The sequence below is a fragment of the Diospyros lotus genome, unplaced genomic scaffold, assembly GCF_014633365.1.
Source record: "Diospyros lotus cultivar Yz01 unplaced genomic scaffold, ASM1463336v1 superscaf1, whole genome shotgun sequence".
NCBI lineage: Eukaryota > Viridiplantae > Streptophyta > Magnoliopsida > Ericales > Ebenaceae > Diospyros > Diospyros lotus.
The window spans coordinates 4,279,062-4,294,088 of record NW_026267104.1 but is presented as its reverse complement, the minus strand read 5'-3'; positions in this window follow the sequence as shown (position 1 = coordinate 4,294,088).

Sequence of the window (15,027 nt, the reverse complement as noted above, 5' to 3'; positions counted from 1 at the left end):
AGGTTGTTAAGCTCTATATAAGCCACATCTGAGGATAGAAGAATGATATTTTGAATTGATAATTGAATACTCTGATTTCCAGCCCCCCCCTCTTTCTCTCTCTCAATTTTTCTCTCCCTCACTTTTTATTATTTTGATTTTCCCTATTCTTCTTCTAAATTCTCTCTTTATTCTTCCAATTTCCAATCCAACTCTAGGCTAAATCCTAAGTTCATGACAATGGTTAACCTTGACGGTTATGGAAAATGCCTCTCATTTTTTTTTTTCATTTAAGAGGCCTATTTATAATTGTTCACTGTAATACCAATATTTGTGTGATTGTTTGAATATATATATATATACACCCCTGTTGCATTTGATAGTTTGTGAAAGTATCGAGCCCTTTCCGAATAAGGCAGTATTGATTGGCAACCTTATGGTATTGCCCTTGTTGAGCAAATGTTCTCCAGAGATGGTTGTCATGTAAACAACATCAACTAGGTTACAAATTCTATTGTCATACCAAGACCAAAGAAGGGGCTATCCCATTTTTTTAATTAAACTAGTGGTGAACCCGTGTGATATATGGGAGAGTTTAATTTAAAAATAAAAAATAAATTTATTATTTTAAATAATTTTAACAAAATTGATAATTATAATTTTTTTAATCTTTAATCATGTTGAAAAAAATTTAAGTTTACTTAATTATTCACTATTCAATATGCTAATGGAGAACACTTTTAATTCAATATACTTATAAATGTTTTTTTATTATATTATATTTATTTATAAATAAATATTATAAAATCTATAATGTTTCCATTTAAAGACGTTCGTTATTTTCTATTTATTATATTATAATTATAAATATAAATTAAAACTCTTAAATATGAGTAAGAATAAGTTTTTTCAATAATAACAAAATTTAAAAAAAATAAATTTTGATTTCTTCCATAGTCTTAAAAATGTGATACCTTAAATATTAATTAGCATTGAAAAACCCTAGTATTTGACAACCTTAAATAATTTTTTATGAATTTGTTAAGACATCACATTTTCAAGACTATAATATAATTATTAAAGTAATTAATAATTAATTAATCACTGCCTTTGATTTAATGCAAATTTTTTAGAGAAAAAATTCACAATTGATTGACACTTGGCAAAATACTTTATTTGGCTATCATATTTTAATATTATATAAATATACATAGAATAAAGATATAAAAATAATATTTTAAATAAATAGATAATTTTCTATGAATTAATTAATAGTTTAAATTGTCTATTAATATTTCTCATAAAACTCATGCAAATTTAATACAAAATAATTAGCATTGAAAAACTCGTATATTTAAAATTTATTATTAATTTTACAAAAATTAGTACATATTATTTCAAAACAATTGAAAGATTTAACTTATTAATGCAAATTACAAAATGTAAATTATTAATGTAATAAATATTAAACGCAAATCATTAATGCAAGTTTTGGGGGGAAAATTTATTACTACTTATTATTTCAAAGCAATTGAAAGATTTAAATTATTAATGTAAATTACAAAATACAAATTATTAATGCAATAAGTATTAATTGTAAATCATTAATGTAAGTTTTGGAGGAAAATTTCTTTTTTCAAGACTATCCTACTTTTATATATATAAAGATGCAAATTATAAAATGTAAATTATTAATGCAATAAGTACTAAATGAAAATCATTAATGCAAGTTTTGGGGAAAAATTTTATTACTACTTATTATTTCAAAGCAATTGAAAATTTTAAATTATTAATTCAAATTACAAAATACAAATTATTAATGCAATCAGTATTAATTGTAAATCATTAATGCAAGTTTTGGAGGAAAATTTCTTTTTTGAAGACTATCCTACTTTTATATATATAAAGATGCAAATTACAAAATGTAAATTATTAATGCAATAAGTACTAAATGCAAATCATTAATGCAAGTTTTGGGAGAAAATTTTATTAGTACTTATTATTTCAAAGCAATTGAAAATTTTAAATTATTAATGTAAATTACAAAATGTAAATTATTAATACAATAAGTATTAATTACAAATCATTAATGCAAGTTTTGGAGGAAAATTTCTTTTTTCAAGACTATCATGCTTTTATATATATAAAGATGCAAATTACAAAATGTAAATTATTAATGCAATAAGTACTAAATGCAAATCATTAATGTAAGTTTTGGGGAAAAATTTTATTACTACTTATTATTTCAAAGCAATTGAAAAATTTAAATTATTAATGTAAATTACAAAATATAAATTATTAATGTAATAAGTATTAATTGTAAATCATTAATGTAAGTTTTGGAGGAAAATTTCTTTTTTCAAGACTATCCTACTTTTATATATATAAAGATGCAAATTATAAAATGTAAATTATTAATACAATAAGTACTAAATGAAAATCATTAATGCAAGTTTTGGGGGAAAATTTTATTACTAGTTATTATTTCAAAGCAATTGAAAATTTTAAATTATTAATGCAAATTACAAAATGCAAATTATTAATGCAATCAGTATTAATTGTAAATTATTAATGCAAATTTTGGAGGAAAATTTCTTTTTTGAAGACTATCCTACTTTTATATATATAAAGATGCAAATTACAAAATGTAAATTATTAATGCAATAAGTACTAAATGCAAATCATTAATGCAAGTTTTGGGGGAAAATTTTATTAGTACTTATTATTTCAAAGCAATTGAAAATTTTAAATTATTAATGTAAATTACAAAATGTAAATTATTAATACAATAAGTATTAATTACAAATCATTAATGCAAGTTTTGGGGGGAAATTTCTTTTTTCAAGACTATCATGCTTTTATATATATATATAAAGATGCAAATTACAAAATGTAAATTATTAATGCAATAAGTACTAAATGCAAATCATTAATGTAAGTTTTGGGGGGAAAATTTATTACTACTTATTATTTCAAAGCAATTGAAAGATTTAAATTATTAATGCAAATTACAAAATGTAAATTATTAATGCAATAAGTATTAATTGTAAATCATTAATGTAAGTTTTGGAGGAAAATTTCTTTTTTCAAGACTATCCTACTTTTATATATATAAAGATGCAAATTATAAAATGTAAATTATTAATGCAATAAGTACTAAATGCAAATTATTAATGCAAATTTTGGGGGAAAATTTTATTAGTACTTATTATTTCAAAGCAATTGAAAAATTTAAATTATTAATGTAAATTACAAAATGCAAATTATTAATGCAATCAGTATTAATTGTAAATCATTAATGCAAGTTTTGGAGGAAAATTTCTTTTTTGAAGACTATCCTACTTTTATATATATAAAGATGTAAATTACAAAATGTAAATTATTAATGCAATAACTACTAAATGCAAATCATTAATGCAAGTTTTGGGGGAAAATTTTATTAGTATTTATTATTTCAAAGCAATTTAAAAATTTAAATTATTAATGTAAATTACAAAATGTAAATTATTAATACAATAAGTATTAATTACAAATCATTAATGCAAGTTTTGGGAGAAAATTTCTTTTTTTAAGACTATCATGCTTTTATATATATAAAGATGCAAATTACAAAATGTAAATTATTAATGCAATAAGTATTAAATGCAAATCATTAATGTAAGTTTTGGGGAAAAAATTTCTTACTATTTATTATTTCAAAGCAATTGAAAATTTTAAATTATTAATGTAAATTACAAAATATAAATTATTAATACAATAAGTATTAATTGCAAATCATTAATGCAAGTTTTGGGGGAGATTTTTTTTTTTCAAGACTATCCTATTTTTATATATATAAAGAATATATAAAGATTTTATATTGTGTACTTTATCATTTATTAGTTAATTTTACATTTTTGTTTCATATTCCCCTGTTCTTGCGATCCTCGTCATTATTAGGCACCAAAAGTTACTTTTATTAAGCCTATTGGAAGTGTGAGTGTTTCTGGCCACAAGTTTGTTGGATGCCCAATGCCTTGTGGTGTCCAGATGACAAGATTGGAGCACATTAATGCCTTATCGAGGAATGTGGAGTATCTTGCTTCTAGGGATGCTACTATCATGGGAAGCAGGAATGGCCATGCACCGATCTTCCTCTGGTACACCTTGAACCGGAAAGGGTACAGAGGGTTGCAGAAAGAAGTGCGGAAATGCCTACGGAACGCACACTACTTGAAAGATCGGCTTAGGGATGTAGGAATTGGGGCAATGCTCAACGAACTGAGCAGCACAGTTGTGTTTGAGCGCCCACAAGATGAGACCTTTGTTCGTAAGTGGCAGCTTGCTTGTCAAGGGAACTGTTGGTATTTTATGAAGAAAGAAGGAAAGGGAGTGAAAAAAATATCAAAGTAAAAGTCATATATTTTATTCAATCGTAAACTCCAAATTTATACAGCTAAAATATAAATTGAAATGAGCATAAAGTGGAGAATAATATGGCATAATATCCCGCCAAAACAATTAACAAACAATATCAGATATTTCCTAATTTGTTAGTTATGGATAATCCTATTTTATTTTGACTTTTTCAAACTTCATCAGCAGCTACTAAGTCAAAATTCAACACTCCTCTTTGACTTTGAGGCTGCAAATATAAATTTTAAATTTTAGCATGCCTTGGATATAGCATATGGGCATTTTATAATTTTATAGTTATGAGGCATAAGTATGGTTATGGGTTTTGGGGCATAGGCATTTTTTTTGGGGGGGTATAGGCATTTTTTTGGGCATAGGCATAGATATGGTTTTTTTTAGTAGAGTTAAAATAACTCATCCTCCTCATGTTAGTCAGCAGTAGCTCTAGCTTCTCCTTCTTGTTGTTGTGATCTGTAGCATCCATTCAAATGTAGAAGGATTCCTCATCTCTTCTGGCAGATATGGATAAACCATCTTCTGCACAGTTGGATCTTCCATCATTTTTTCAAAAGCTTCCACTGACAAATCAGAACTTTTTTTCAGGGCTGACGATGAACTTTGAGAAACACCAACCTTAGATGCAGAAGCAATTCCATTATGAGAAACTTGGTCCACAACATCAGCATTCTTTGATGATTCTAACGCAGTTATTTCCTCAAAATCTCCAAAAGAACTGTTTTGTAATGTTTCTTCAAGAGAAACATCTACAAATGCATATTTCTTTGGGCCCTCCATTTTTGGTTCACTCAATCTCACAGGTCCCTCAAGAAGAAGGGTTCTGATACCATTTGTTGGTATTTTATGAAGAAAGAAGAAAAGGGAATGAAAAAAATACCAAAACAAAAGTCATATATTTTATTCAATCATAAACTCCAAATTTATACAGTTAAAATATAAATTGAAATGAATATAAAGTGGAGAATAATATGGCATAATATCCAACCAAAACAATTAACAAAAAAAATCAGATATTTGCTAATTTGTTAGTTATGGATAATCTTATTTTATTTTGACTTTTTCAAACCTCATCAGCCGCTACTAAGTCAAAATAATCCTATTTTATTTTCCTTTGTTGTGTACTGATGATTCTGTACCAAAAAACCTGTTTGTATCCGCCGATATATGCACTTTTGTCTTTACTATTCTTCAAGTACTTTGGATATGTTTGGATCAAAATATTCCTTGAATGTACATGAAACATGAAGTAAGTTCTATTCATCATACCCTTGCATTATTAGGAAGAATCATAGATGGTATCAGAAAGATTTAATAGCCAACCTCTTGACTTGAACTGGCCAAGCAAGTCCCCATTTTCAGCAGCAACATATGGAGTGTCTATTTTCTCGCTGGGCTTTGTTTGAGACCAAATGTCATCGTATTTAGTGTTTTTACACTAGATATGAGTCTAGTGGGCCTTCTGGACTATGGATTTTATTGGGTTGTAGGGCTGATGTTCAAAACAAAAAGGAAAATAATGAAAAAATATACCCTTAGTTTCCTATAGGTTTTTGGAACTGTACAATCAGCGTAACTTTTCTCTGTTTTCTTTTTTTTTTTTTTTTTGGTACTATAAAATTTAGATACTTTGAGATAGATTTCTAGAAAGTTGTTTTGGAACATATTCTAAGACGAGTGCTTCATTTCGATTTTTTCCTAATCCACTATAGGGATAGGTTACAAATCAGTCCTCCACATAATCCTTTTCACTTAGCCTCACTTAACTTAACCCATGAAACTGCTAGAGAAGTGCCCTTATCAGCATCATTCTGATTCCATCTTTAACAAAATGTTCATGTCTGTGTGTTTTCCTCGAAGCTTATTCTGCACATCTATCATGCATGATTCCCACCTTGAACTGCTGGCAACTATTACTTTATTTGTTATTCGGATACCATAAAACCACCCACTTCCATTCAGATTCTGCAGAGACAAAGTACATTGCTTATCAAAATGTGCCCTCCACATGGAGTCCACACTCCTTTCCATGTACTGGATTTAAAGTCCTGATGTTTGTTGCTCTCTGGCCAGACAGGTTGATATTCTTGCTGTTCAAATTGCAGATTGAGGCACAATGCTGAATATTTTTCTATTATTAAAACCAGCCTTATTAAAGGCCCAGATTACACTAAGACGTAAAAAGTTGTTGGAGTCTTAAGGCACAAGCTGAGGTGCATGTCTCATAGAATTAGGTGCATCTTAATTAAAAATATATATATATATATCTTAGTTGAAAAATAAGGTATAAAATAGATTTTAATTTTTAATAAAATATTTACAAGTATGTTATTAAAGAAATTAAAAAATTCAACATATATTAATGAAAAGAATAATAAAAATGTCAAAAAATATAATTTAAAAGTCTTTAAATCAACTTAAATTAATTTTTAAAATAATTTATAGGTCTTAAATCTTAATCAAGATGAATAAATTATGTATTTTAAATAATCTAAAAATCATTCTTATCATCAAGATCAAATATTTTCATATTTTTATTATTAGAAGCATCATCTCTAATATTTTCTTTTACGTCATTTAGTTTAAATTTAATTAGAGCATTTGAAGTAGTAATCTTTTTATTCATTATCAAATTTGTAGTTAAAATAATAAATTTAAATCTTAAATAGTAAAAAATGAAATAAAATAATAAATAGTAAAATAAAACCCTAAAAATACTTAAAGAAACCCATGCGCACCTAAACCCAAGGCGTGCCTTGATGGTCTGTGCCCTTGGACACCTTGCACCTATGTGTGCCTTTAATAACACTGTTTAAAACATTATTTTGTTGTATTAGATATAATACAACTTGTGCAAAAATTGCAAACATATGCAAAAAAAAACTAGTTATTGCATCCCTACCTAGATCACTAACAGATTCATTGTTTAAACTATAGTTGCTTATGGTAGATATTTGAACATTAAACTATGAGATTGACGTCCCTAAAACCCTAAAAGAATAAAGCTTGGCTGACACCCTGTAAGGTCGCAGTGCCTTGAGATCTCACCAAATAACAACTGAACTATGATTGTTGTAACCTCAGAAAAACTTTGCACTAAATGCATCAGTGGGAAAATATTGGTAGGGCCATATATTGGAATATATTATTGTCATCGTGATTTGAAATGCTGCAACTGGTTGCTTAGCCTGGATGATTCTAGTGAGTGGGTTGAAGGAATCTGCAACAGTTTAAGCTTCTCCAACGTTATAACTAGATAGTGATTGATTGCGAACCTCATTAACAACAGAGAGAGAGAGAGAGAGAGAGAGAGAGAGAGAGAGAGAGAGAGAGAGAGAGAGGAGACCTTAGATTTGAACTAAGGAACATTAAAATTAGGGGATTAATACATATCATAAAATACACAAAGGTCTCCCCTTGATAAGGGTCAAGAGAGATTTGTGTTTGTAGGAGCATAAGATTCCTTCCTTTCTCCTTGTTTTTTCAACTTCCTTACACAAAGGGTTCGGGCAGTTGCAAAGAACGAAGGGGTTATGTTCTAGTTTAAGTTATTTGATTAGTTCATAACTTGGGTGATGGACATCTGTTTGCTTTTTATATTGTGATCATGCAATTATTTGAAGCAAGGGCAGATTTAGGGGGCAGTCTCTCAGATCTACCCTGCAAATTTGGTCCATTTGGGAGAAAGGAGTTGAAATAATCTATGAATTTGAGAGTCAACCCTTCCCCAGATTCACCCTTAAATCCGTCCCAGATTGGAAGTAACCATATCTTGGCTATTGTGTTGCACACATGGCATCATTATTTTTGCTTGACTTTTGATATTGTGGCCAAATTAGAATACGACAACAAATAGCAAGAGATGAATAATTTAATGTGAGTGCCTTGTGGATGCCACACTCCCCTGTATTAAAATATATAATATCTGGAAACCTAGTCAGCAATCCCTTTATTATATTGCATTATTAGTGCTAGATTAGTTGAGCACTTCCATCAGCTGCCATAGGGACAATGATAAAAACGAATCCCTAGATTAATCTATTAGTGATATGTTATAATAATGATTTATTCTACTATTTAAATGAGTCGCACACAATTTTTTGTGCACTTGTCCTGATTTATGTTGACTATTATTATCTATGTTTAATGGGTCTGTGAGTTATTATTGGAAATCACAAAAAAAATAATCATACTATTAACTTATATTTTTAAATTCGAATTTCTTTAATCATAAAGTTTCTGCTCAATGGACAAGGATAGCATTTAGTTTCTATAAACAACATGCTCAACACCATTGGACCAGACTGGTTGCATGCTTGGTGCTATTAACTCTTTTCTTTTGCGGAGGAAAACAAGATTGCATTTTTGGCCCTTTTAACTTCAGCATGCAATTGAATTGATAAACCATAAATGCATGTGTTGTTGCTACGAGGTTTATTCATTTTTGTTGGAGAGATAAAAAAGAAAGAATTCAAACTTCACACTAGAGGATAAAAGAGAAGACTTCAAGATAAAAGATAGAGATGTACCTTAAAATTATATAAGAAAATTCTAGAGTAATCCCAATTCTAATATGGAAAAAATATGTTATTGTAATTTAAACTTAAATTATAGGAGTTTTTCTAAGAGTTTTTTTTGTATATATTTACATCTCTCATATTAATGAAATTATGGAAGTTTATTCCTCCCATTAGAACTTCCAACTAAGTTTGTTTTTTATGGTATCAGAGCCACATTTCTGTGGCAAGATTTCCTATTTGTTCTCTTCGCCCTAGTGTTTGTAGACTCTTTTAGGCACATGTTATGGCTGAAAATCAAATAGCAAGCGAGGCTTCGACAATTTACCTCCTTTGGCAAGTATTACTCAAGTTCCATCGTCTCCAATTACTCTAAGCAACCATTCCTTTCAAATCACTTAGCATAAGATGAATATTGGAATTAATTTTAGAGAATGGTTTCGGTCAATTTTGCTAGTGATTTAGGGCAAGGGTAAGGTTGGTTTTCTAACACATATTGGGGAAAAGTTGTTCTCACATCCTCCTACCTTATTAATCGCCTTCTCTCCAAAGTTCTTGGCTTCACAACCCCTTTGAGTGTTCTCCTTGATTTCTAACCCCATTATACTATGGTGTTAAACTCTTTGTCTCCTAAAGTGTTTGAATGCATTATAATTGTTCACAGACATCAGTCTTCTCAATCCAAACTTGAACTTAAAGCCCTCAAATGCATATTAATTGGTTATTCTCCTACTTAACAAGGATACAAATGTTACCATCCTTTTACTTGAAAATTTTTTATATCTTGTGATGTATCATTCCTTGAACACCAACCATCTTTTCACACTTCTCTGCAGGGGCAAGTACCTAATGCAGAGGAAAAATGAGATTCCACTTTATCTTTACCTATGGTTTCAAATTCAGAAACTCTTCCTATTACTGAATCAATCATTGAAACCTAACCTGTTACTCAATTTTCAATACCTAATTCAGGGGGAGACCAAGAAGATCAAATTCAAGAAAATATAGCTTCTGATAAAGCTCTTTTTGTATATTCTAAAAGGCCTCATGTCCCTCAACCAAACTTATTGTCAAATCCGAAAGTATGTCCAAAAACTCATGAAAATAGCAGCATGATGATCTTGATATTCCAATTGCACTAAGGAAATGGGTGAAATCATGTTCTAATTAAGCATCCTATTTCAAATTATGTAGGTTACTCAAAGCTATCCTCACAATTTAAAGCTTTTACAAAAAGAATTGATAATATAGTGATCCCTAAGGATATATATCATGCCTTGGAAGATGAAAAATGGAAGATAGTAATAATGGATGAGATGCATTCTCTAGAAGGTAATAAAACCTGGGATATTGTCTATCTACCAGTTGTGAAGAATATTGTTGGCAGCAAATGGATATTTATAGATAAGTATAAGTTAAATTGAAGTATTAATAGATACAAAACAAGGTTAGTAGTTTGAGAGTTTACTCAAAACCAAGGGCTTGATTATGAAAAAACTTTTGCTCTAGTGGCCAAGCTTAATTCTATCCGAATTTTATTATCATTAGCTGTTAATGTAGACTGGAGGTTACATCAGCTGGACATTAAGAATGCATTCCTAAATGGGGAGTTGGAAGTAGAAATATACATGAGGATTCTCTTAGGTTTTGAAACAGAAAGCACAAGAGGAAAGATATACAAATTAAAGAAGTCCCTATACGGCCTCAAGCAATCTCCAAGGGCTTGGTTCAAGTTGTTCAATGATACTATTATTTAGCTTGGATACAAACAAAGGTTGCCTGATCCTACCCTATTTACAAAAGTTGAAACTGATGGAAAAAAGATAATCCTTATTGTCTATGTGGATGACATTATCGTTACTGCTTTTGAAGTAAAAAATCTGGGAAAATTAAAATACTTATTGAGAATGAAAGTAACAAGAAGCAAGAAAGGAATATTTATATCTTAAAGGAAGTACACACTTGATTTGCTGAAAAAAACTAGTAAATTTGGCTATAAATCGGCTAGTACTCTATTAAAGCCTAATTGGAAGAAGAAAGAAGACAACAATTAAACAAAATACCAAGTAGACAGGGGAAGATATTAGTAGTTGGTGGGGAAATTGATCTACCTATCACTCACACTACCTGACATTGCATATTCTATAAGCATAGTAAGTCAATTCATGCACTCTCGCACAAGAAGACATCTTGAGGCTGCATTTCATATTGTAAGGTACCTAAAAAGAACTCATGAGAAATGACTCTTGTTTAAGAGTTAAGATAGAAGAATAAGAGCATTTGTAGGTGCTGACTGGACTGGTTTTATTGAGGATAGTAGATCTACACATGGATTTTGTACAAAATTATGAAAAAATTTGGTTACTTGGAGAAGTAAGAAGCAATTAGTGGAGGCAAAAAACAGTGTAAAAGCAAAGTATAAGGCTATTCCACAAGGGTTATGTGAAGTGATTTAGGTGGAAAAAATGCTAGAAGACTTACACCTACTAGTACCTTTTTCCAAAAATTCTCTATACTGAGAATAAATCGACAATTAGCATTGTGAATAATCCGGTTCGACATAACCGGATAAAATACTTTAAAATTGACCGACATTTTGTAAAGCAAGAAATAGAGAGAAAATGTATAAGTTTTACTCATATTCTTACTGAATTTCAAGAAATAAATATCATTACTAAAGTAATACAAAAATAAAGATTTGAATCCATTAGAGACAATTTGAGAATAATGGATATCTATTCACCAGATTGAGGAGGAGTGTTGGAGAGATAAAGAGAAAGAATTCAACCTTCACATGAGAAAATAAAGAAGAGAAGATTTCAAAATAAAAGATAAGAATGTTCCTTAAAATCAGATAAAGAAATTCTAGAGTAATTCTAATTCTAATATGAACAAAATATATTGTTGTAATCTAAACCTAAATTATAAGAATTTTTTTAGGAGTTTTTGTGTATATATTTTCATCTCTCAGATTAATAAAATTATGGAAGTTTATTTTTCTCATTAGAACTTCCAACTAAATTTATTTTTAAATTTTGACATTAGAAATGTTACTTAAATATTTAAAAATGACACTTAGTGTATGATATTTTTATATTAATATATTATATTATGTGTATAATCGATATAAATGTATACAAAATTTCTGTAGGTGATGTGAACAGAGTTTTTTTTTTTGGTGCATAAGAGGATGGTCATCATTTATAGACTTTGCTGTGGCTGACAAGTAGTCTCTTTCTGTCTATTAAGTATTGTGAAATGATTCTTTGCCAGCCAAATACTATATTATTATTTGTATACTTCTATTTTTGGATAGCCATTTAAATTTTTTTCTTATTTTGATTATATGTCTAAATTTATATTTTTGAATTAATTTAATTTTATATTTATATTTTTTATTTTTTCACATGAAACCTAAATTTTTGATTGTTTTGATTATATTCTTGAACTTGTATTTTTTATTTAATTTAATATTTATACTTTGACGTGAATAGAGTGTGATGTATACTTTATTATTTTATTTTATTTTTTTACTTATGAAAATATATGGATTAAATTGAGTTGAAAATGTAAGTAGATGAGTAAAATCAAAATAATAAAAAATTTAAGTTGACACACAAAAAAAATCTCAACTTATAAGGGTTAAATGGATTCAAAAATCAAATATAGAGGTGTAACTAAAATAACAAAAAAAAATAAATTGACACACAAAAAAATTGAAAATACAAAAGAAAAATATGAATTTGGCCATTCTTTGACTTTGAAGTTATTACATGTGAGATTTAGCCAAATGGTAAAGACTTAGGATGGTTTGATTGGCGTGCAAATTAAACATGGATAAGAAAATATTTTTTCAATCAAATTCTAATTTTAGATGTTTGATTGACAATTTTTTTCATAAAATTTGTTTTCCACCTAAGTATAGTTTTGATTTTTTATGGAAGTTGGAATTTATTTCCTTTTCAACCCTGTGGAATCAAACGCACTTATACACAAAAATACATACATACATACATACATACATATATTTACATGAAAAAAAAATAGAAAATAGAAACACAAATCTAGGGACAAAGTCTTTGGATCACAGTTTCGGAACTTTATGCTACTTAAAAACTGCTGGCTTCATCATGTTTGCCTTCAGGATGTAACCAAACTATTAACATATAAGGGTAAATTTTGTGCACTAAGCATAAATTTTGGTAAAATTATAAAAAATATTTTTAACTTTTGAGAAAATACAGTGAGTGTCTGAGGTTTTCTCAAGTCTCTCATTTGTTTCTTTCTTGCTAAAGCTTTCATCGTGTTAATGATTATTTTAGATCTGAAATATTTTGAGCAATAGAGATGTTGATAACGATATATCTCTCTATGTGATGAATCTAGATTCATCGTGAATAAACCCAATAACCCAAACCATCTTGGTTCATCTACGATGAACCCAGGTCTGGATACAAATAAACTTTGATTAATTTAAATTTATCATTATTATTATCATCTTATTTTTTACGATGAATCTGAGTTCATCTTTCGAAACGATTAAGTTCATTCGCAATTAACCTAGATAGTATGGGATTTATCCCCTCTCTTTATCTATCTTTCTTTGAATGGCCATCGGTATAACTGTCTATTGCCGTTTGTTTTTTATTTTAACTTTAATTTTGATTTTCTTAAAGGGAAGAGCAGAAATGAAAAAAAAGATACGAGAGAAGTGAAAGATAAAATATTTTTTTTATTTATTATTTCTCAAACAGGTCAAGACATCCCTCATTAATTCTTAATTTTAATTAAAGAGTAATGTTAATAATTAAGTTTGAGGTTGCTGAACATTCATTAGTTCTTAGGGACTACGGGTTTGATATTGCGTCTTAAGTCTTGATTTGATGCGTGATTCCAGCTGATTCTTGGAATACGTTATATATATATATATATATATATATAGGGGCTTTGATGGTGTGGATCAAACGATTTGCTCTCACACATATGATTCAATGGTCCTAATCTAATCACTTCGACCTTCCCAACTTGTATTATTATGTAAATTTATTGGAGATTCTCAATAACTTATAAATTATTATTAATAAGTAAATAAATAATATATATATAAACTCGTCTTTAAAAATATAGATGAATGAATTGTCGTTTTATAAAAAAATAATTATAATCTTTTATCACTTGATCAAGGTCTAACTTTTCATAGTATTATTGTTAAGGTGCAATTTTTTTTTTTTTGTGTGTAAGAGAGTATCTTGAGTGTAGGTTTGCAAATGCCTATAAGAAAGAAATTAGTTAGAGGTGTGGGTGACGTCCCCGTAGACTTTTCAATCTTTAAGTTAATCTCGTATCTAAAGTCAAATTATAATCTTAGTAGGGTTATGAGCGCACCTTTTGTTAAAGGAAAAGTCCATTTATGGAGAGGGGGGAGGGGGGTGGAGGGAGAGTCATAATTTTTGGCAATCACTCCGAGCTTTGAAGGGGGGAAGAGATTGAAAAGTGGAGGGAGAGCTACAATTTTTGATAAACACTTTGAGCTCTCTTAGGATTTGTAGGTAAGCATATCAGAGGTAGAATTGACTCGTGAGAATATTTCAAATTGCAATTGCTGAGTGACCCATGAATTCTCGGAAGGATCTCTCGAAGGTATCAAGAAAGCTCGCAAATAAGGTCAGTCAGCCTTGGTTTCAATCAATTGGGTTGAGATCATTCGATCTTGTCCTTTTTAATCTTTCTCTTTATCACTCGACTATCTTTCTCTCTCAATCACTCATTTGTAGCATCCTCGACTAAGTCTATTGCAAGCCCCTCAATTAGGTCTCTTGCACACACCTCGGCCAAGTCTCTCGTACGCCCCTCGACTAGGTCTCATGATGGCTTTGTTCTACGGGCCTTTTTCCCTTAAACTTAAGCTAATCATAAGCCTACTCTCTTGGACATAACACATAGGAGATGATGATTTTGTCCCAAAAACATAAACATCATCTTGGGATTTGGTTGGATTTTTTTTTTTTTTTTTTGGTGTTGATTCAATGGAATATTTTTTTTTTTTTAATTTTAAAATTAATGTTGGAATTTAATTCATAAAGATTGAAATAGTGTTTGGTATTCTACCAACATCGAAATA